The following is a 23,084-nucleotide window of genomic DNA, read 5'->3' on the forward strand; positions in this document are numbered from 1 at the left end:
TGTATCAGAAAGTCCTGTGGTCAATTGCCTCTCTTCCCGCAGCCCTTCTTTCTTTGGCCTGTTTCCTCAGACAAGAGTCGATGGTTTTTCCCCTGATACCCCCCCTTCTTGACACCTTTGTTCTCAGGTTTTCTCCTTTCTCATCACCTCCATGCTTTTTTCCCCCTACTGCTACAACTTAAACTTTTTAATCTTCCTACAAGTTTGATCGAATTCTCCCTTTTGTCATAAAGGAGCCTTAGAATGACTCCAGGCAATGTGGAGTGAGTCAGAAATTTATGTCCAGATGCTGGGCTTGTTATCCTGCCAGGGTCCCCCGTCACCACTGCCACTGGGCTACTGAGAGTTTTTATTATGGACGCTGCAGTCTCTTTTAGTGACTTGGTTCCTATAACTTTTTTTTAATCCAGAATTCTTTCTCCTGCCTAATCTTTTCTCTGTGCCTCACAAGATTCGTATTGTCATTTCAACATTACAAACATACGGCTCTTAATTTCTGTATGAGTATCTTAAAACCTGCTTAGTCGTCTTTTATAGAACTGTGGAAGTCTATTATAGTAAAGCTTACTATTCCGTAGGTTTGTGCACCATCCAGGGCAGTCATAGTCATAGTATTTAAATAGTATTAAGAGGAACAGCATGCAGGAGGCTCCTTTTACCGCCCATCACTGCTCTGAGGACAAGTATTTCCTTGCTTCAGTTTCCACATCTGTGAAATGGGAGTAATAAAAATACCTACCTTATAGGTAGTGTTAACTCATTAGTGTTAAATGCGTTCATACATGTAAATATGCTATCAAAAGGCCTGTCCACTGTTACTGCTCAACACATTTTAGTTATTATATTAATTATACATAGTATTATTATAATTGATTCTTGACATAATGTGCAGCCTCTAATATATTATCCATCTTTTAAAGGGATTTCACTCTTCTTTAAGCCTCAATTCTTCTTGTGATACTTCTTCCTAATAATGAACCTGTTCACACTGCCTTTTTGCTGTATTTCATAACTCTTTCCACCATTCACAAAACTGAGGTGCTCATTTCCATCTATCTATGGAAAGGTCCATTTCCGAAGTGATGTTTTTCTTGCACTGCTTTGAGTCCCTTGCTTATTTTGTCCCACACAAGTCACTCCACAATGGCTCTAGGTACCAGGACAGCTAGCACTTCTACATCAGGACTCCCAGTTCCTTTTTTAAAGTACAGTTCAGAGAAGTGATTGTAATTCTTCAGCACTGATCATTTCGAGCCTTTGTTACCACAGAAACCACAGCTGTCATCTTGAGCCATGACAGCAGTGATCACCCCCGACAGTTCACAGACCCGAGTTTTAGACAATCGAAGGCACAGTAATTCGGAGGGGTGTTGGTTCAGAATTTTCCCTTTCACAATATCGAGAAAGCACAGCTCAGGCTTTCTTCTTCTTTGTCAGAACCGAGAAAAGGCATGTGGATGGAGAGCTGCATGCATGCCTCTTTTCAGGCCAAGGTGTCAGTCCCAAACACTTTTATTATTCTCTGGAAAATGAGGTTGTAAAAAAGTAATTGCTGACACAACCTTAATGATAGCACGTTCAGCATGCTGCCGTAATTAAAATAGGAATTTTATTATACTAGGCCTTGGAGAGCCTAGCATATACACCATTCAGATCTTCAGATTTACAAAGCCAGCAACTTTGACTCCTGCTGTTTTTGCTTTGTGGGCCGCAGGCTTCCTTCGTGCCTCTCCTGGTTACAGCTTATGTAGAAAACCACCTCTCTCCTGGCAAACAGCAATAGCATCTGTGTTTAGAAGGATGCCCTGTAGTGCCCGTGCCCTGACTTTCAGCAAGCTTACTTCCGAAATGTCAGAAAAAGAACTGCTCTTTTTCCTTTGACTTCCCTTAGAATAAAATGTTTACATATTGTACAACACGCTTAAAAATTTACTGGACATTTGGTTAAAATTGGAAAAGGGCTCTCTTCTTTCAGTGGGATATCAGATCTACTTTATTTGTTTTCCCTGATAGATTAGTTAGAAATCGTATACAGCTGCTAGTTATAAACACCCAAAGATAGTGACTTTTAAAAAATCAGCTGACTCTGTTTCTCCAGTGATGACAATTTGAGAGGTGGCGGTCCACATGTGACCATGCCACGGCCTCCATGAAGATCCAAGAACCTGCCATTTTTCCTGCTCGGACACCCTTATCACGTGGTTGTTGCCTGGTGGCCCCCAAACAGCTGCCAGAGTTTCAGCCATCTCATCCCAGTCCCAGGGAGGAACAGGGGAAGGGCCAGGGTCACATCCCGTGTAAGTCATCCCTCTATTTAAAGGAGTTTTCCCCAGAAGTCCCATCCAAAAACTTCCACTCACTTCTCATTGATAAACTTAATCATATGGAAAATACATACTTGAATATATTGCCTGAATATATTGCCACCTCTCCAAACACTCACTGTTAAGAAAGGAGGAGAGAGGGGATACTGGTTTAGCAATTAGCAGTCTTTACCACACCATCGAAGTATGTAAACAAATATAAAGAGCAGATCCCCTCTCTACGTGCTGTATTGTTTTTCTACGGCAAGTACTTATTTACTCAGCGTATTTATAAGCAAAAAGCTGCATTTATTTTTCTTTTGATAGCAAAATTACTCTTTATCACAATAAAATTTAGACCCAGCACAATTCTTAATGACTTTTCTGGATCAACAAATATTCTATTTTTTCCATGTCATTTTCCTGTTACATTCATGTTTTCAATTATTAAATAGTGGGTCATTTGGGTATGATACTTCGGAAACCAGCTAAAAAGAATGCTGAATTCTAATCCTCATCGCATTTCTTCAATTTTTTTAATTAAAGCAAATTTCTTATAAACCACAAATCCAGCGCATATATATATATGTCCAGCAAACTTGAAGTCAGGTCCTTGACACATTTCCTGCACTAATACGAACAGGCCCTGCACCTGCTGTTCGCCCACCATGCCCCATCTCATGCACTCTGACGTGAAGACTTCTTGCCAGGATTCTTGTAATTGTGGAAAAATATACATAACAATATTTGCCATTTTAACCACTTTTAAATGTACAACTCAGTGGCATTAAGTACATGCACATTGTTGTAACACTCCTCATTAGGTTTTTTCTTAATTATGACCTAATTTTTTTTCTTTTTTACCATAGTATCTGGCACAAAGTAATGTCCCATGAATGTTTGCTCATGCATATGAATTTTTAGACAGCAAGTAGTCATGTTCCCATCATTTTTATTTGAATTTCCAATGATTAAATAAGGCCGCTATGTTGTAAATGGCCACAATCAGGTCTAATCAGACAATGTACTACTTAACAGAGAACTTTCTTTTTTAAAAATCTTTATTGATTTCAGAGAGAGGAAGGGAGAGGGAGGGAGAGAAGCATCAATGATGAGAGAGTCATTGATCGGCTGCCTCCTGCACGCCCCCTGCTGGGGATCCAGCCCACATCTCAGGCATGTGCCCTGACCTGGAATCGAACTGTGACCTCCTGGTTCATGGTCCACACTCAACCACTAAGTACACCGGCCAGGCTAGCAGGGAGCTTCCTTATCTAAAACAGTGCACACGTGGTTTTATGCAGTTATAGCACCTCCACCCCACAGTCTGTAAAACTAAATTTAAGACATGTAGAACTCCAAAGGGCTAAGATCATTTTTATGACATGAATACTTTAAAGTCTCTTCAGAGTCCATCGTGTTGCAATACTAGCTTAATAAGTCCAAAAATGTTTATCATTTTAAATCGTTTTAAAATAACAATTATAACAATGATCTCTTTTCTTTTTATATTCTATTTCATTCCGTGTTGCTTTAATCTGTAGGGTCTATTCTTTTCTTCTTTGGCAATCCAATGGTGCTCTTTAAAATAATGAAACCCACCAGCAGAGAAAATATCTAATGAGATCTCCCTAAGGAAAAAAAATGTGGATAGAAGACCTCATGGGCACTTCATGACTCCAGAGCTAGAAGATGGGCTTACAGCTTCCCTTTGTTAGTTAACCAAGGATAACAACGACTTTAATTTTAACATTTATAATCATGCTTTCCATGTTTCCTTAATACCCTGTCTTCCCAAGACTAGTGAATATTCTGATTTTAAATAAAGTTTCAGTGGCAGGAGGGCAACACATGGCACATAAACAGACGTTACATACAAGTGTTTTGAAAATGTGAAGTAAGAAGCTGCTTTCTCCGCACACCAGCCTTGTGCTGTGCCCTGGCACCTGCCCCCTGCAGTGGGCATGGGAAGGAAGTACCACGTCCGGCAGAGATGAGCCTCTTCGGTGTGGAAGACCCTCCTGGCACCCTAGTCTAGGGCTGCCGTCCGTCGTTAAGGACAAGCATACTTTACGTCAATAATTTGTGTTTTATTTGGGTGATCTACTTTTGGGAAAGGGATGTATAATTCACATATATATTTTATATTGGAGCTGCTCTTGGACAGAATTATAACAGTTGCAAAATCAGGCAAATGCTGTTGATCTTTAAGTTAGAAACAGACATTGTAGATAGGATTGTAAGCAATAAATAATGCATTTTCCAATCACTACCCCTGCTTCTAGAATGTTTCAGGAAATTATATACACATAGTTCAAATATTAAGACCTTTAGAATTATTGCTATTTATGAAACAATTTTAAAACCACAACTAGGCATTAGTGATAGATGATATTTTATAGTAGAAATTCAGAGCCGTGGAATTGTATGGGATGTTGGGAAATGTTTGTAATTTTAAGTGTTATTGTAAAACAAAAACCATTAGTATGGTATATATGTACATGTATTAAAATATATGAAATATATATAATGTATATCATAAAATATATGTGAAAGTGAGTTAAAAATAGAACTTCTAATATGTAATAATTTCACATTTCAACCAATCATTCTACAACTTTTGAGTCGCTATTATGTATGAGTCACTCTACTGGTCATTGGTTTTGTGATGGATTAGAGTCAGAATTTTCTGAATATTCATTTAACTTGAAAATGATGATAAGACAAAGAGGAAAAATAAAGAGAAGGGTAAATATGTAATTATCTAGCTTTCTCCAAACTGCTTACCATTTTCTTTAAGATGCATGCTGAAATAAAACACTGGATAAGCTTGAGTCTTATAGTTAGGGAAGACTTAAATTCATATCAAGTATCGTGTGACCATGAGCTAATTACCTACCCATTTTGAATTTCTAATCCTATAAATTGGAAGACAGTCTCTCCTTCTAGGTTTATTTTTGAAAAAGGAATTAAATAAGCAATGGCTGTTGCATAGCATGGTGCCTGGCACATAGCAAGTATTCCCTATGTGCTCACTATTTCCCTTTATGTTATCGTTACAGTTAAGCCATATAGTATTTATTAGAAAAAAACCCTGTATATAATATAGTACACAAATAATTATGCACATTCAAACTAAATATTCTATATGAAGAAGAAGATTAGTGCCAACATAGTTTATCTGAATGTTAGCCAAAAACCTTTCAGAGAAACTTAAATATCAGAAGGCAAAAGATTATTTGTGCCTCTTTTTCATCAGATTTAAGCCATTCGTGTTAGTGATCAAGATTAACATGTTTTGTCTGAACAAAGCTTTCTCTTTTTTTAAAGCTTAATTGAGGTATAGTTGCATATAAAAATTGTAAAAATATTTAAAATGTACATCGAGGTGATTTTATATAAGCTATACATTGTGAAAGGATTTTTCCCATCTAGCTAATTAACAATCCATTTCCTCACATATTTATTTATTTACTTAGGGAAAACATTTAATTTCTGCTCTCTTAGCAAGTTTCAATTATACAGTGCAGTGTTGTCAACTATAGTCACCATGTTTTACATTTAATACTCATGTAGAAAGCTTTTTCTTAATCCAGTTAATCCACCAACCCTTTTTGATCTGACTGGTAAGACGTTTTGGGTAATGTTAAAGGTTACCGGATTTTAGGTTTTAATCAGCACCAAGGAATAGAAGGAAGGAAGGGTAGAAAGGAGGAAGGAAAGTTTATAGATGTCATCTTTTTTCTGTGTTTTTATGTTTACGTTTGATGTGTGCTGGGAATCTGTGAGTTAACATTGTTAGTGTTTTGTTTAGATTTTAAGATGAAATGCCATTGTTTTATTTCTGCACACTTTTTGTCTTGGTTTGCCATAGTGATTTAGGGCAGGCTGCTGAAGAGCTGCTTGCTTCTTGCCTACAAGTTGCATTCTTGACACAATAAAAATTGTAGCATCAGATGCTCATCCCCTAAATCCATCCTATCCTTCTTTAGTAATAGAGACGCATTTTTTAAAAACCTGGATGCATTCCTTTAATGTTACCCATGAATCTAAGCTATGGCTAATATGATGCAAGCTAAAGTGTAACATAGAACGTCTGTGAGGTGCCCTGCAGAGCAAAGGCCTATCTCCTTTATTTTGTCTTCTGTTCTGCTTCCTGAATATGGATGCGATGGCTGGAGATCAGGAAGTCTTCATAGAGCTTAAAGGGGGAGCTATATGCTGAGAATTGTGGAGCAACAAAATGGAAAGATCCTGGGTCTGCGTGTCGTTGCAGTGAGCCATCGTAGCCTTGTATTGAAGGCCTCTGAACTTTCGTTTTTATGAGAGAAGAAATCCTACTGTTGTTTAAGCCACTGTTTATGTAGGTTATCTGTCATTCATATCCAAACTAATCCTAAACATTAAAAGTAACAGAAGGTAACTTTTATAGGTTGTAGAATATGAACTACATTAAAATCTGAACTATCTTCCATTTCATTTTTGTAGCATGTCAGCCCTTAAGACGGATCTTTTGTCTTAGCAGTGTGTCTATTGTGTTTTTCTCTTTAAAGTGCCCACTCTCCTCTGTAAAGTCATAACATCTGTTAGTATTAATTAACCTTTCTGCATTTGAGGACTTAACCCAGGTCAGGCTTTAGCATCACCAAGGACAGCCTTGTTTAAAAAATTGAGAGTTTTCTTGTCCATGTTCTTAGGTAAGCTAAAACCTTTTTCTTTATACGGAATTTTTTCAGGCTTCTCTGAGTACATCGGCAGCTGCTCAGAATTTATATGCATATTTCTATACCCATATTATCTATTTCAGCATCTACATTTTACCTTATAGATCCTCATGAAACAACATCCTTAATTTCTTGCCATTTCTATTCTTTTTCTACCTTCTTTTAAGAGGCTATATGTTTAAAGAACGGAAAATTTGTACAAGTAGTTTTGGAAAGAGGTGAAAGAAAAAGATTCTTTTTCTATATTTTCTTCATTGGCATCAATTAGGTTTCTCTCCATTAACACAGCATAACAGACAACCCCAAAATTTCAGTGCTTGCAACGACCTCCATTTACATTTCTCTCTACTGGGTCTGTGAAATGACTGGGAAGCTTTGCTTCTGATGCATGTTGGGTTCAGATCTGCTCTACTTGTCTCTCATTCTGCAGCTGGCAGCTACCCCATTCATAATCTATTGGCAGATGGTGGAAGACCAAGAGGACTGAGTCTCTTTGAGACCTCACCTCAGGATGATCATTCTTTCACTTCTGCCACATCCACTGGCCAAAGTCAATGATGCAGGGAGATCCATTCCATCTATTCTGTGAAGGGTGCAGATCTATAATCCTATTATAGAACGGGAAAAATTTGAAGCCATACTTCATTCTACCATACCATTCTGAGTGAATGTGGGCTTTCTTTTGCTATTCATCATATACACATGTCAGGTGCGCATGCACACACTCAAAGATTCATCTAATTCTAACTTGAAGATATAGATGGATTAGGGTCCAAAAAGGAGTATATGTACTATGGGAGGTTTGAGCTGTATATTAGAGAATTCTTTATTTTATAGTCTTTAGAAAGAGAGATTTTAGATTTTATAGTATTACAATGTAATACAGTTTGCCAGTTAACTGAACTGTGTACAGTATGTGTTTAAATAATTCTAAAGGCCAAAGCTCTCAGCCAATGTCTGGAAGGGTCAATGTCACACTGGGTCTCTTGAGGAAATTCGCTTTTGATTCTGATGACTGGCGTCACTGCATTTTAGAATCCAGCTGATTTTACCTAATGGACAAAATAAAGATAGTGGCTGACTTTACTGCCTGAAATTCTTTCAGCTCAGTGATGCTTTGAGAACTATGCTAAAAATATCCTGCTCAACAGAGTGTAGTTTCTACATATGATTGCAATATACTGTGGGGCCTTTGGGGCATAAAATATTACAGCACCATGACAGACCGCTTCATTGGTTATTAGAGGTCAAGGCAATTATAAATAGGTGCTTAAGCTTTTTAAAATTTATTGTTCATGCCCTCAGATTATAATTTGAAAAACAGAAACACTGAACATGATGGTATATTGGGCACTACAGTTTTAGGCTGGTGAAGCTGAGCAATAGGCACTGATATAGCTCATTATAATTTGTCAGTTTCTAACAATCTTGGCATCATTCCCTGAGGAGAGAGAGACAATAACTTCTTATGGCTTATTTCACCCCTATGTTTTCTGGCTCCCTTGCAGTTGGGTAGGGCCAGTTACTATATGTGAACATCGAGCTGTGAGTAAATATTAATATGCTGCTGCTGGACCAATGCACTTAAGAGCCAGCTTGCCACCCTCTACTCTTTTTCTCCTACTGTACTGACCTGGAAGCCAGAAGCAGATGGTGCAGATGGTGGAGATGGTGATACCACAAGATTGAGGCAGCTGGAGTCCTGGAGTTACCACATAGAGCACAGCCACCCTGGCTTGCCGCTCGGCACTGGAATTGACAAAACAAAAAATAAAGGGTTTTTTTTTAGTTATGTCCTACATTCTTTTAAATGTGTAGGGCAGTCATTTCTATTTTGCAGATATAGAAATAAGTGAACTTCAAAATGTCAAGATATTTTGCCAAACCGAAGAGTGATAATCTCACATAGTCTGCAGTGCTGTGGCTTAAAGTTATTCTAACTACTGGCATGCATACTAGCTGGATCTTTATTCAGTTGTGGAAATTTACTGGACCAGCTGCCCTAGAAAATTATAAAATAGTGTGAGAAATTTAACTCATGAATCATAAATTAAATATTGATTTATTTTTTCTCATGAAAAATGTTGAGCATTATCTTATATGTTTTGGGGTACTATGAGCTCCTCTCTCATCACCTCCAGTGTGCACGCGCGCACACACACACACACACACACACACACACGGCTCTGTCTACCAACGGGTAGTGATTCAGAGTGGTGGGAGGTTCGGAGAGGTTCAGAGATGGTGTGGGATAGAACAAGGAGATCTGATCCTGTTTGTGACAATGCCATTGATTTACTGTGATCTTAGGAAATCACTTAATTTCTCTGAGACTGTTTTTCTTCTTAAAAGAAGGGGTTTAATTAGAGGATATTTTTTCCAGCTGTGGGTCTCAACCCAGTAGCAAGTTATAAATCTACAGAAAATCTCTACTAGCATTTTTTAAGACTTTATTTTTTAAGGCAGTTTTAGGTTCACAGCAAAATGAAGAGGCAGGTGCAGAAATTTATCATATGTTCCCGGCACCCACACATATTCACCCCAGGATCAGCTTCCCCACCTGAGTCAGACGTTTGTTACAACGATGAGCATACAGTAACGCAGCCTAATCACCCAAAGCGCAGAGTTTACATTAGGGCTCGCCGCTGGTGTCCATGGGTTTGCACAAACGTATAATGACATGTGCCCATCATTATGGCATCACACAGAGTATTTTCACCACCCTACCAATCCTCTGTGCTCTACCTTTTCATCCCTCCTCCCAACCCCCAGCACCACTGATATTTTTACTGTTTCCAGTTTTGCCTTTTCCAGAATGCCCTATACTTGAAGTCATATAGTATGTAGCTCTTTCAGGCTGGCTTCCTTTACTTAGCAATATTCATTTCAGGTTCCTCCATGGCCCTTCATGGCTTGAGAGCTAAATTCTCTTTAGTGCTGATTAATATTCTACTGTCTGAATGTACCACGGTTTATTTATCCACTCACCTACGGAAGGGCATCTCACTTGCTTCCATGTTTTGGCAATTATGAATAAAGCTGAGATAAACATCTGAGTGCCGATTTTTGCATGGACATACGTTTTCAGCTCCTTTGGGTAAATACTAAGGAATGCTGGATCCAGCTGGAGTGCTGGATTCTATGGTAAGAGTATGTTTAGTTTTGTAAGAAACCGCCAAACTATCTTCCAAAGTGGCTGTGCCATTTTGCTTTCTCGCCAGCAATAAATGAGAGTTTCTGCTGCTCCACATCCTTGCAAGCATTTGGTGTTGTCAGTAGCACTTTTTTAACATAATAAAAGTAAAATAGAAATTATTAGGGTGCTTCTTATATAGTGAGGGTGTTACATGGAACTTTTATTCCTGGTGTGTGTGTGTGTCTGTGTGTAACAAATAGGAATGCATGCACTGAGTTGCAATGTAAAATGTATTTTTAGTGTAGGTGTAGTCAGAGTTTGAACTGATGGTCTCTTACAGCTTTTCCAGCTCTAATATTCTGGGAATCTGAATTTTTACATACACGATATTAGTGATTTTTAAAGATCTTATAATATACTAAGTGACAAACATCTCATTTTGTAAAAGCAATACATACATACTTTGGGTGTGTATATATATAGTCCAAAATGTGTGTATTTATATATAATAGAAAAAAAAACTATAAAGGTAATACCAAGATTAGCCCTGAATGAGATTTTAAAATGTTTTTTGTTAGTTTGCCTTTACATTATGTAATGTTCATGTACTCTGTTTTTTTTTAATGTGCTTTAAAAAGATTCTCGTGTTCTAAAAGGAATCTCTAATGGGTGGGCTTGTCATTTGGGTGACAAAGTGGAGAGAAATAAGGTGGGCGGTAAGGGGGAGCGCCTCTTGCAGGCAAGGGCTTGGACGCGCCTGCTGTGCCACCACGTAGGCACAGGGTTAGCCCTGACATGGACTCCGTTTCACGATGTCCCTTCTGCTTCTGCAGGCAAAGGTCCTTTGAACTGGCCAGATTTTTTTCTTGGTTCAGCAAATGGTGATGTGGGAAACCAGAGTGGCCATCGCTTTATTTATCTGCCCATTACAAACGGACATTGATACACGAAATAACTTCTAAAGGAAGGGCCCTGGAGTACAGAACACCAGAGGGACATCTGTCTGAGCTGTGAGCTTCCTGTGGTTAGGCGTTGTCTCTCAGTCCATTTTGGACAGCAGATGTCCAAAGCCCCCTGACTGAAGTAAGAGATCGGTTTTCAAGGTAGAACAGCTGAAGCTGGCTGACTTCTATGCTTAAATGATAAGTGTGATGTTGGACAACTGGGAAATAAGGGGCTGTGATGCAGCGATTTCCCCCCTCCGCCTGGGTCATGTAAAGCACGCAGCACACTGCTCAGAGCAGCTCCGCGCCCCGCGCCCCTCTGCCAGGCCACGCACAGGTCACACGAGTGGTCAGCTCCTGTGGGTGTCAGTGGCACCCCATCTGCTCCTCTCTCGTGAAAGTAGCACAGAAGCAGTTTGCTAAAAAGCCCTGATGTGTGTGAAGAGGGGCCCGCCTGTGGCCTGTTCCGACGTGTCAGGAACTTCTCGCTGTGGGAGAACCAAGCAAGCTTCCCAGAGCAGCTCTTTGCAGGCTGGCAGAGCTGCAACAGCCATCGCCTCTCCCTGCTCAAGTGTGACTCTCAGCGCCTCCTAAAAATACCGCGTACTAATTCAACTCCCAATCTCTGACTTGGAACTGGAGGAATGATAAGGGGTCATGGACTGAAGGCTCAGTGCTTTCCTACCCTACCATTTCTACAAGGCACCATGTCTGTGTTTTATCTTGTTTCTGTTTCCTAACCCATCAGTCCTCTACCTCTTCACCGCTTATTCTATGACCCATTGACATAATGAAAGAAATGTTCATTTCATTGAACCACTGTGTTTTTTCATCAGATGTGTTTGCAGAAGGACCCCCAAATGGGTAGCTCTGCTTGAATTCTTTGTGTTGAAGCTATCTCAGATAATTCCTAATTCTGGATTTCCCCTCCCTTTTCCTGCTCTGAAGCATCTCGGTTGCTTTGCACAAAGGCATCTTGCTCTGGTGTAGCTTTATAGTGCCTCAGAAAACTCCATGGGGAAGCCGGCTGTGTGTGCAGAACTCCCTGTTTGAGTTCTGAAGCCAAAGAGAAAGTTAGAAACTTATTTGATGGACAATTACCATGTGTAGAAATTCACCTGATTATGCTCTTTCATGTGTTCATTTGCTTTCCAAGAGATATCTATCGAGTGTTTCCCAAGGACCCAGCTCTGAGCCTGTGGCTCCATGGCTTGATGTAAGGTTAGCAAAGGCCTGAGGACAAGTGGATCCTACAAGTGTAGGGTTTTCTGTTTTTCCCTTCTTTATTGATTTGATCATAGTGCTTCTTCAGTACAATGACATTGAAAATAGCTTTGGCGAAACAAAAATTATCATAGGGAACAGGCAAACATAATGAAAATACTACTAATCTTATCTTCAAGTGACGTGACTCAGGTTAGAATTCTACTTCCCATTTTAGCTGTTTGACCTTGGTCATACCATTTACCTTCTCACCTGCAAAATGGGAGATTTTGATCCTACATTACTATATATCATTATTAAAGAGCATTAAAGCTGACATGATTAATTACTTCTGCTGTTACCTTTATTTTGAATTTACTTTCTAGGCACTAGAAGGATTAGAAACTTACTCCAGAAACCACATGTATAACTACCTATTTTGATAAAATTAGAGAACTTCATACCTTAATTTGTTAATATATTCTATTTTCTTATGTGAGAATAGGTAAAATAATTTTACCATGGTCTATTCACATTCATACTTAATTGTGATTTCAACTCTGCTCCTAAATTACTGTGTGATATTGGCCAAGATGCTTTATATCCCTAGGCTGGTGTCCTTATAAGGAAATAAACAAACTGAATTAGAATGACTTGCAAAGTTCCCTCCGCTCTTCATCTGGTTCACCTGTAAGTTGTACCTGAGTCTGAACCTCTCAATTCTTTCATTTTAACATCACTGCCCCTAGGAATTTTGAGAGCATTAATTTTTACATAAATGCAATGGCCTCTTTGAGAATAAGGCCTCATGGCAAAGTGTTCAGTGTGGTTTAACTTGTGTGAAACTCAGTTACTCAAGCTTGATGATGTGTCAGTTGTTCAACAGTGTATTCATCATAGGCCTTTGGGCAAACGGTTAATTGCAAAATGTTAGATTATAAGACATTTTAAGTCCTTCCTTAAAATAAGCATGTTTATTTGGATTGAATTGTAGTAATGTCTCAGGATTTTACAATAAGTTCCTATTAGTGAAATAGAATCGTAAAAATATTAGTTGGTTCTTAGAAATCATGTACTCCTAATTTATGTAGCATCCCTCACTGGTTAACATCTAGCCTCTGTTTGAATACCTCTTGGGAGGCTGGGAGGAACTACATCTTCCTAACAGAATTCATTTCCTTTTTGGATGGATGTAATTGCTAGAAAATTCCTTGTTACATTGTATAAAAATCTTCCTTCATGTAATTTCCCTTCCTCCTCCTCTTATTATTACTGTTATCATTATTATTGTTATTATTATTGCTTTCTGGAGCAACACAGAATAGTACTCATCTTTCTTATATATTATAGTCTTCAAGTTGGGGATCAGAATTATTATTGCCTTTCTGTTATGGTTTAGCCCTCAGAATGTTTTGTTTTGTTTTGTTTTGTTTTGTTTTATGCCTGTGTGGTGACCATGCATCCATCCAGGTCAGTCCCACTTTACACCTGTTTTCTCAGCACAAAAATTAATGGCATCTTCTTTCACTCTGAAAATTTTCCGAATTGGGTCATAAATTATAGAGTCACTCCATGCCTCTGTAATAGCATCTGCCAAATTTATTCTGCAGATTTCTAGATCTCAGGAGTGCTCTATGAGAAAAGAGAAAAAATGTTTAGGAAACATTTTTATTTACCATCACTCTTCCCACAGATTCACAAAGAAATTAGTGAAAATTTCTGTAGGAAGGAAATCTGCTTTACTTTGTTTTTCCTACTGGTTCTCAAATGTAATTCTTCTATAAAAATGGCTTAGGTGCCCTGGTTGGGTGGCTCAGTTGGTTGGAGTGGCTTCTCATACACTAAAATGCTGTGGGTTCAATTCCTGGTCAGGGCACGTACCAGGATTGTGGGTTCAGTCCCCAGTTGGAGTGCATACCAGAGGCAACAGATTGATGTTTCTCTCACATCTTTCTTTCTTCCTCCCTCCCTCCCTCTCTCCCTCCCTCCCTCCTTCTCTCGCCCGCCTTCCCTCCCTTCCTCGCTCTCTAAAAATCAATAAAAACATATCCTCAGGTAAGGGTTAAAAAAATAAATAAAAATAGCTTTGGTGAATTTTAATTTTCATTCCAATTATTTTGTTTTCCCTCCAAATTGTTAGAAAGAGTACCCTAAATATTAGCCACACTGGCTTCTATTTTCTATCTGTAAAATAAGACAGTTAGAGTGGGCCCAAGCTCAACAACTTGGAAAAAATCCTCGGTAACCATCTTAGAAGAACCTCCCTCATTTTATTTCTCCAGTGTTGGTAGCTCCTGGTAACTCAGAGTCAGCAGGCCATTAGGGATGGTGGGGTCTTTTGGCATTAATGAGGGACATCACCGCAGCCTGGGCGGCTGACCAGCTAGCATGAGAAGGTAGCGTACCTGGAAAGGTCTGCAGCTGGAGACGGATCGGGAGGTTTGGAGAGCAGTCACCGAAGTGCATCAGAGACAGGTCTCCATGGAAACTGTTGTGATGACCGCACTGGCACTGATGTGGTCAGTGCCCCTGCCTGTAAGAACACATCTTCCCTGGAAACGGGGTCCCATCTAGCAGTTGTCCCTGCACAAGAGAATTGTAGCTTTGTTACCCTCTGGTCCAAGAGTAGCCGTGTTAACCAAAACACAGAAACGGGGAAAGAGACCTCTTTAGAACATCAAATAAGATTTAAAATCAGTAACTTTGAAAGTCCTCTAACTTACTTCTGTTTGGCAATGGGACTTAAGTGCAATATCATTTGTAATAAAATGAGACCAACACAATTACTGGTCCATATGCATCACCATTATAAGGCGTAGGCAACCACAGAGGGTCATTGTAAAATGATCTCCGGAAACTAAATTTTTAATTGTCTTCCAGCGGCAGTAACATCAATCACTCTGGCACTGCATTTCTTGCATTTGCATAATGACAGAGCACAACAAGATCAGTTACCGTTTTTAATTACTGGGTTTTCTGGCATGATGCTTGTCATCGCTGCTGTGTGGATACCCTTTCCAGCGCCGTGGTGACATCACGGGCGCGCATTTTCTGAACCAAAGAAATAAACACCGTCCTGGGTCATGTTATGGGTTATGTTGTTGTTGTTGTTTTTAAAGTGATCAAAATGCCAGCCCGCTCTAAAGGACTGGACAGCATTTTGAAGTTTTAAAGGACCATTCCACAAAGACATCTTAAAGAGAGCATTTTCTGTAAAATTGGCAAACAGACTTTTGCCTGTACAGTTGGCTTGTGCATGCTGCCCTCTGTCTACGAAATGCAAGAAAAAGAAAATTCTGTCTTCAGTTGTTGAGAAATAAAAACAGGCTGGTATAAATGTGTGTTTTGTAACTCACTGGACTTTTTTTTTCTAGGGTAAGAGAGAGTTTCAGGTCTAAGAAGCTGTGTTTCTAAAGATTACTCTTGGCTGAGGTTTTGGGAACTTGGAACATGCTCAGCCATGAATACAGAGTTATATAAATAGTAATCTGGTTCTCAGCAAGTTGACCAGTTTCTCGCCTGGGCTGTGTATTTGGCTTTGAGAAGGGTCAGGAGAAGAGACTGTTAATAGCTGAGTTATAATACTCAGGGCAAGGCCAAGTCTCCTGTCCCAAGAGGCGGGACTGTGGCGTTTGTGAGGCTGTCCCTCTGTTTCCATCACTCCTCCTGAGTCAGGAAGGGTGGAGGAGGCATATTTAGCATCTAGATTTTAGTTCAGCCTGTACGTGGCCCAGATGTCTATGGTTTACATGCTTCCACTTTGAAGAATACCTTCTTAAAGGATATAAACCTCAAGCAGTGATTTCCAACCTGGCTGATTATTGGATCCCCCCAGAGGTGTTTATTAACATGCAGATCCCAGGCTTTTCTTCTGGCCCCCGGACTTCCCAGGTAAGAGGGGGACCGGAGCGTCAGCATGTCCTTCGGGAGCCTCAGTGAACAGCCAGATCAGAGACCAGATAACCAAAACATCAGAATCTCTCTTCTCCTAATCAAAGACCCAGTTTCATCAAATGAGCTAAACTCAATTAATAAACAAATAGAAAATAAATGAATTTTTTACATGAGCTAATAAAATGTTGCATTTATTTGATTGTTTTATGGTTTCTCAAAGTAGTTTCACTTTATCACATTTGAACTTTATGACAGAGAAAAAGGGATTGTAGTTATAATTTTTTAGATAAGGAAACTGACCTTATGTATCAGCTACAGCAAATCCTCCATAGCACAGAATGGGTATAAATAAATCTGAAAAGCACCATCAAGGAGAGGAATTACAGGTGGGTGAGTGAAATATTCATGCCTGGTGAGCATGGCTTCTTTTGGTCAAAGAGGTCCCCAGGGACTTCCTGGGCCTAATTGAATGGTCCTGTGAGGGAAAAACCCTCTTAAGTTATTCCAAGCAATCAGTTTCCTCCCTTGTTAAACTCCTAGATCTAAAGTGTCTCCATCGAAGCTCCCACTGCAGAGTCAGTGAGGACAGGAGAGAAGAGCAGAGATGCCCGGAGGGGGGGGGGGGGGGGGAGCAGCAATTCGTTTATCTTAATTAAGCTGTTTATAACTCTGTGTGTATTCCCACTTATTACACATTTTAATGTTTTATAGTCTCTGGCACAGCTCTGAGCAGGACCAGTCTTAGGCATGGGCTAAGTGGACAATTATTCATTTATTCAACCCATGTTACTGTCTGACATCCTTAGGCTAGGCACTTCTCTCGACCCGAGGGCAACAGAGATGAAAAGACGTGCTCCTTCCCACAAGGTGAAACTACTTTGAGAACCATAAAAAATTCAAATAAATTTAACTTATTAGCCTATGTGAATTTATTTTCTATTTGTTTCTTAATTGAGTTTAGCTGATCTGATGAAACTGGGTTTTTGATTAGGAGAAAAAGAGATTCTAGAGGGAAGAAAGACACAAAAACAAACTAACAAAAATTGAGCTACAATCAGATGGTTGCTGCGGTGGGATTATGCTTAAGCTCAGATCTAATGGATAAAATAGGAATGTATCAGTTCAGTAAGTGAGGAGAAGGTTCTAGGGATTGGGACAGTATGAAAACCATCTGAGGAGGAGTGAGGCCACGTGACAAATTTCAGAAAGTGCAAGTAGTACAGCAAGTATTGTCAGAGGGCTTCAAGTCAATTTTTTTTTTTTTTTTTGGCCAGGGAGGCAGATCATCCTGATCATGTGTACCTTGCTGAAGAGCACCGCTTTTTATGCCCTTGGCAGGAGAAAATAATGGATGGCTTTTCAGGTGGGCGGTTAGAAGGATCCCTGGCCACAGCTGAGAAGGGAGGTGGAAAAGCAGACAGGAAGCCCTGGACTAAGGAGCAGCGTACCTGGGCCCAGGCCAGAGGAGAGAGCCCTGAGAGATGCTATGGACTGTCGTCTGTGGGCCCTTGATTTGCCTGGCGGATGGGCGGATGGCTGCCTGGTGGTGTGAATGGGCGGATGGGATGGATGGCGAGGGAAGAAGCGAGGCTGGCTCCCATTTTCTGGCTGACCACCTGGAAGACTGGGAACAGCGTTCCCCAAGTGCATAGGAGGGGTAACACTTCTGAAGAAGTCATGTTAACAAATGCTCATCAAATAGGCGTCATGGCGTGCAGCTCTTTTGTAGTATACTAAATAAGGTAACCTTATGTTCACTGTAAACTGTGCATGAAAAAATACGGTGATTATACAATATCTTTAAGTTTAAAACTGTAAAAGGAAGTCAATGTTTTATGCTGATCTCCTTTAATGAGGTTATTTAGGAAAATTTGAGAACACTTAAGATTATGTGATATATATATATATATATTTTTTTTAAATATATCTTTATTGATTTCAGAGAGAGGAAAGGAGAGGGAGAGAGAGAGAAACATCAATGATGAGAGAGTCATTGATCGAGCCCGCAACCCAGGCATGTGCCCTGACCGGGAATCGAACCCCGATTGCCTGGATCCCAGGTCGACGCTCAACCGCTGAGCCCCGCCCGGCTGGGCAATGTGATATGTTTATTTTAGACATATTCTCACACACACTTTTATAGTAACAGAATGGAAAACGAAAGGTACAGAGGACACAAACACAGCTGGCATTCGAGTTGATAATTGAGCCAGTTCTTACAAATCCTCACCTGAGGACATGTTCACTGATGAGAGAGAGAGGGAGGGAGGGAGAGAGAGAGAAACCTCAGTGCGAGAGCAACATGGATCGGCTGCCTCCGGAACACGGCCTGACCGGGAGCGGGCCTGAAACCCAGGCCTGTGCCCTGACCAGGAATCAGACCCACAGCCCCCGGTGCGTGGGAGACGCTCCAGCCAACTAAGCCACCTGGCCAGGGCGAGCCGGTTCAGATTATTTACTGATCCTCTGTGCTTGTTTCTTTTCATTAATTCTTATGGCCTCTTACACTTGTATTTCAAGGAGTTAAATTATTATTTTCAATGAAATATAGTGTGAACAGAAAATGTTTACTTCACATATGTTACATCCTGCCTATACCAAATCACTAAGTTATAAATTGTATTCTAGTTTTAGTTACTAAAAAATGTCTTCATTAGATCTCAGTCAGACCGAACAGACCTGATGGGTAGATTTAGAGAGTAAAGATATTTTTTACATTGGTTTAGAACTTTTAAATCATGACTGAAAACATCTTAGGAAATTTTAAAATAATAATAAAATTCTACGGCTTGTCAAAACCCTGCAGTTTGGGGCATTTACTGTTTCGGATCACTGTGCTGGCAGCAGGATGAATTTAAATGGATTTTCTCACCCTTGACTGTCTCTGACTAAGGACATTCCAACTTTATCAAGGGGCTTTATAATTTTTCTGTTTATAATTTTGTAAATGTTTCCTGACCATCCACTGCATACAAGCTTGATACTAGGGACTGGGATGCAGAGATGAACGGGGCCCAGTTTCTGTGGACAGAGTCCCTAGACCAGTAAGGGAAGCAGATATGTAAACCAATAAATCACACAACAGGTACATCTGTCATTGATAGGAATGGGTAAATGAAGTGTCAGAGAAAGAAGGAATTAGCTCTCTGGGCGACCTGGGATGATCAGGAAAAGTTGCTGGAGGAGGTAGCATTGGAGCAGGACTATGAAGGATGAGTGGGGAGGGTGGTGGGACGTGGAGGATGTTTTTTTCAGAGAAGCAACACAGTGTAAACAATGACACTGAAAGGGGGGTTCAGGAGACAAGCTGGCCAACTTCTGGCACTGAGAGCTGGAAATTTTGGTTCTATCCTTCTGAGGGGGAACCCAAGAATCTACGTTTTTAACAAATACCCCAGGGAACTCTTAGGCCAAGTATAGTCTAGCTTATTAGTGCATTACATTTTAAAATTTTGAATTCCTTGAATAGAGATCATTTTACTTATCACTGTATCAATATCTAGCACACCACCTGCCACATGATAGGTGATCAGTGAACATATTATGAGGAACAAGACCACTTGCTGACAGGTGACTCATAGGGGATAATTCCTGCTCCATTTCTTTGGTATTTTCTGCTTTGGCTGTGAGTAGTTGAGTTTACTACTGTCCATTCCACTTTAAGAAAATTAAGATTCTTGAACAAAAGAAACTGATGAGCAAAATATATCCAGAGACAAAGAAGCATGGAACGGACTGGCGAATCTCAGAGGGAAGGTAGGGTGGGTGGGTGGGAAGAGATTAACCTAAGAACTTATGTGCTTATACGCATAACCCATGGACACAGACAATAGTGTGGTGAAGGCCTAGGGGAAGGGGTACAGGGTGGAGAGGATCAATGGGGGGAAAAGGGAGACATTTATAATACAATAAAGATAAATTTTAAAAAACCCCACAAAATTAAGGTTCTGATGTTTTCCTGATTCTTACCGGATCTTAAGAATATCAGTAGGCTTTATCCATAGATAATATCCAATTCTAATTGCTTCTCGGCCTTTTGGCTAAGATCAAGTGTAGTAATATCCAATTCTTTTGAGTACCATAATTCTGCATGATAATTTTATTAATGTAAAATATTTTTCCAATTGCTAAGTACCAAGGTTAACTTAAAATATGAAAGCATAAATAGTGGTCAGAAACCAGACTGCTTGGAAATAGTGCATGTCATTGCATGTTGAGCAAATATAAAGTATTGTATTAAATTTCAAGGTTTAAAACCACCCTCATTTAAAAAAATACTACTTTTTAAAAAACTAGTTCTTGGGTAGTTGAATTCAGTTAATTTTTCACTGATGTGGTAGGTCTACATGAATATTTATTTTTAAAAATGATACTAGTCCTGAACCATTTGGTGTTCTTTCTGTTCTGTTCATAGCAATTAATGGTCCAGATTTTATTTACTCGTTTAGGATCTATGACTCAGAGTGTTCTGTGCAGCTTGGCAAACAACTTTTTGGGTTTCCTTAAACTCAGTCTATAAACTATAATGTCATTAGTCATGCTTTGTCATGTATAACTCACTGTGGCAGACCAAACAGGCCACTTCTGAGTTCCAAAAAGACATTTTTGGTAGGTGGATTTCTAGTTTATCCATTACTTCTGTATTTGTGCCCTTGGATTTACAGTTACTCAGTTTATAAGACATACCAATTTACTAAGGCTTGGGTCAGTGTGAACTCAATTATTCTACTAAGAAAAATCTCAATGATGAATGTAAATATATGTTATACCTTTCATAGTTTAGGCTTTTTGATATCTCAGAGCACAGTGAATTTTGTTTTGTTGATTTATTTCAAGGCTTAGGCAAAATTTAATTTTGTTGTTGTTGATCTATGGTGAGATCAGTGCTTTATTTTCTAATTTACAGTGCTCAGAAAACTTCCGTGATGATTTAATTATTCTCATATATTTTTAGAAACTCCAGAGCTTTCGGCATAAACACTTACACAATTTTATTTCTCAGGGACATATATTTATTTATGACAACTGAGACGCATCAATGTTGAATCCGTTTTTAGGGATTTGCCTTTCATTTTTAAGTGGAGGCTTTTAGGAATACCCTTTACTAAAATCCTGTGTTCTTGTTATTTTCCTGCTAAATACATTTTTAACCAAACACTTTGAAAACACTTTTCCTTAAAGCTGGAATCGGACCAAACAAGCTCTAAAGCAGTTTATTCATCTGAACTCCAAATCAGTCCCCAGCACTTTTTCTATACTGGTCTAGAAAATCCTGTCACTATCTGTGGAGAATGAAGGAAAAGATGTTCTCTAAAGTCACAACAGACTCTCTGAAGACGGATCTACTGTATCTGATCCAAATATACCACATTATCTAGTATTTTCAGAAACCGTGCTGTAGCGATCCAGGAAAACAGAAACCTGTAGAAGATTCATTTCAGAGATACTCAGGCCCATTCATGTATTGTATCCCTTCAGAAGCCTCAGTCTGAATTGCAATTTGTAGTCTCATTTTTTAAAAGAATTGCATGAATATTTTAAATGCAATTTGGTGTACTATGTTATTGACCATGCATTATTTATGTTAAGATTCCCTTTAATCATAAGGCCTTGCAGAGTGTATGACGGGAGAGTGGGCTGAATTTCTTCTTTGTGTTTTGGGTCATTAACTCGGGTTATAGCAACAGTAAATTCTCAAGTTCCACTGGTTTCTCTGCATTTTGTTTATAGATGTGAGAAAGTTCATATGAAGGTTTGGAAACAACTTGTTCAGGTTTGGAAATATCACATCCATGTACCACATTTATATGTTTTAACAAATAAATATCCACTTACTTCAACAAAAGGCAGATTTGCAAAAAATGGAAAGGGCATTATGGCCGAACAGCTTGTTTCTAATGAAAAGGAAAACCATAGAGTATTTCTCAGTTGGAAATGTCTTAGACCGTAAAGCACCAATTAATAAGCAGCTAGTTATTATTCTAAGAGTTCCTACAACTGGTGTATAATCTCCCAAAGGGTAGAGAGAAATTTTTTATCTTATCAAACTATTTCTCTGCTCTCTTAAGACATAATTCTACCCTCTTGTTTTTAAAAACACTCTAGAGGGTGAAACCTAACCCCCCCTTTTGAAGTGTGGTCTGCACATAGTGACTTCCTTCCGAAGGTCACAGCACGGAAAGCGGAGAAAAGAGTAACTTTAGAGCAGAGAAGCCTCACGAACAGCCCCGGCCTGGTGGTGATCAGCAGGGACAAGTCATGCTGCCGGCAGGCGTTTTTCAATGATGTGCTGAGAGGGGCGCTTTACCTGTGTCCTCCTTCCCGATAATATACAACCCAATCTAATCTCAAGAAAAACACCAGACAAGTCCCAGGTAAGGGACATTCCATAAAATGCCCAACCAGTGCTCCTCAAAATTGTCAAGTTCATCAAAACCCAGAGAAGTCCGAGAAAGTGTCAGCCACAAGGAGCCCAAGGAGACATGACAACTAAATGCAGCGTGTTAGCCTGGATGAGATTCCAAAACAGAAAAAGGACAGCACGTAAAATACAGACTTTAGTTAATAATTATCAATATTTGTTCATTAATTGTGACAAATGTACCAAACTGATTTCCCCTTTTAAGGGGAAATTAGGTGTGGGGTATATTGGAACTCTCTGTGCTATGTTCATTATTTTTTATAAACTTAAAACTATTCCAAAATTGCAATTTTATATAAAAACCTTAGAAAGTTGTGTACATGAATTATCTGCACTATAACCATTATATACTCAGAGGAATCATATTTGCATAGGTTTTATTGGATGTTTCTCTCATTTTTAGGGAGAATTAGTATTCTGTAATGTGACCAGCAGCATCATTCGATGGTGATGCTGTTG

At 39.4% G+C, this 23,084-nt stretch overlaps 1 protein-coding gene and 1 pseudogene across 1 annotated transcript in view; both read left to right on the top strand.

The window, feature by feature from the left end:
* The window catches only part of GRIP1 (glutamate receptor interacting protein 1), a 609,495-nt gene that overhangs the window by 312,804 nt on the left and 273,607 nt on the right, over positions 1-23,084 (top strand). The window lies entirely within an intron of this gene.
* LOC148093817 (U2 spliceosomal RNA) lies at positions 20,225-20,353 on the top strand (annotated as a pseudogene).

The sequence above is a fragment of the Miniopterus natalensis genome, chromosome 2 (assembly GCF_054644295.1).
Source record: "Miniopterus natalensis isolate mMinNat1 chromosome 2, mMinNat1.hap1, whole genome shotgun sequence".
NCBI lineage: Eukaryota > Metazoa > Chordata > Mammalia > Chiroptera > Miniopteridae > Miniopterus > Miniopterus natalensis.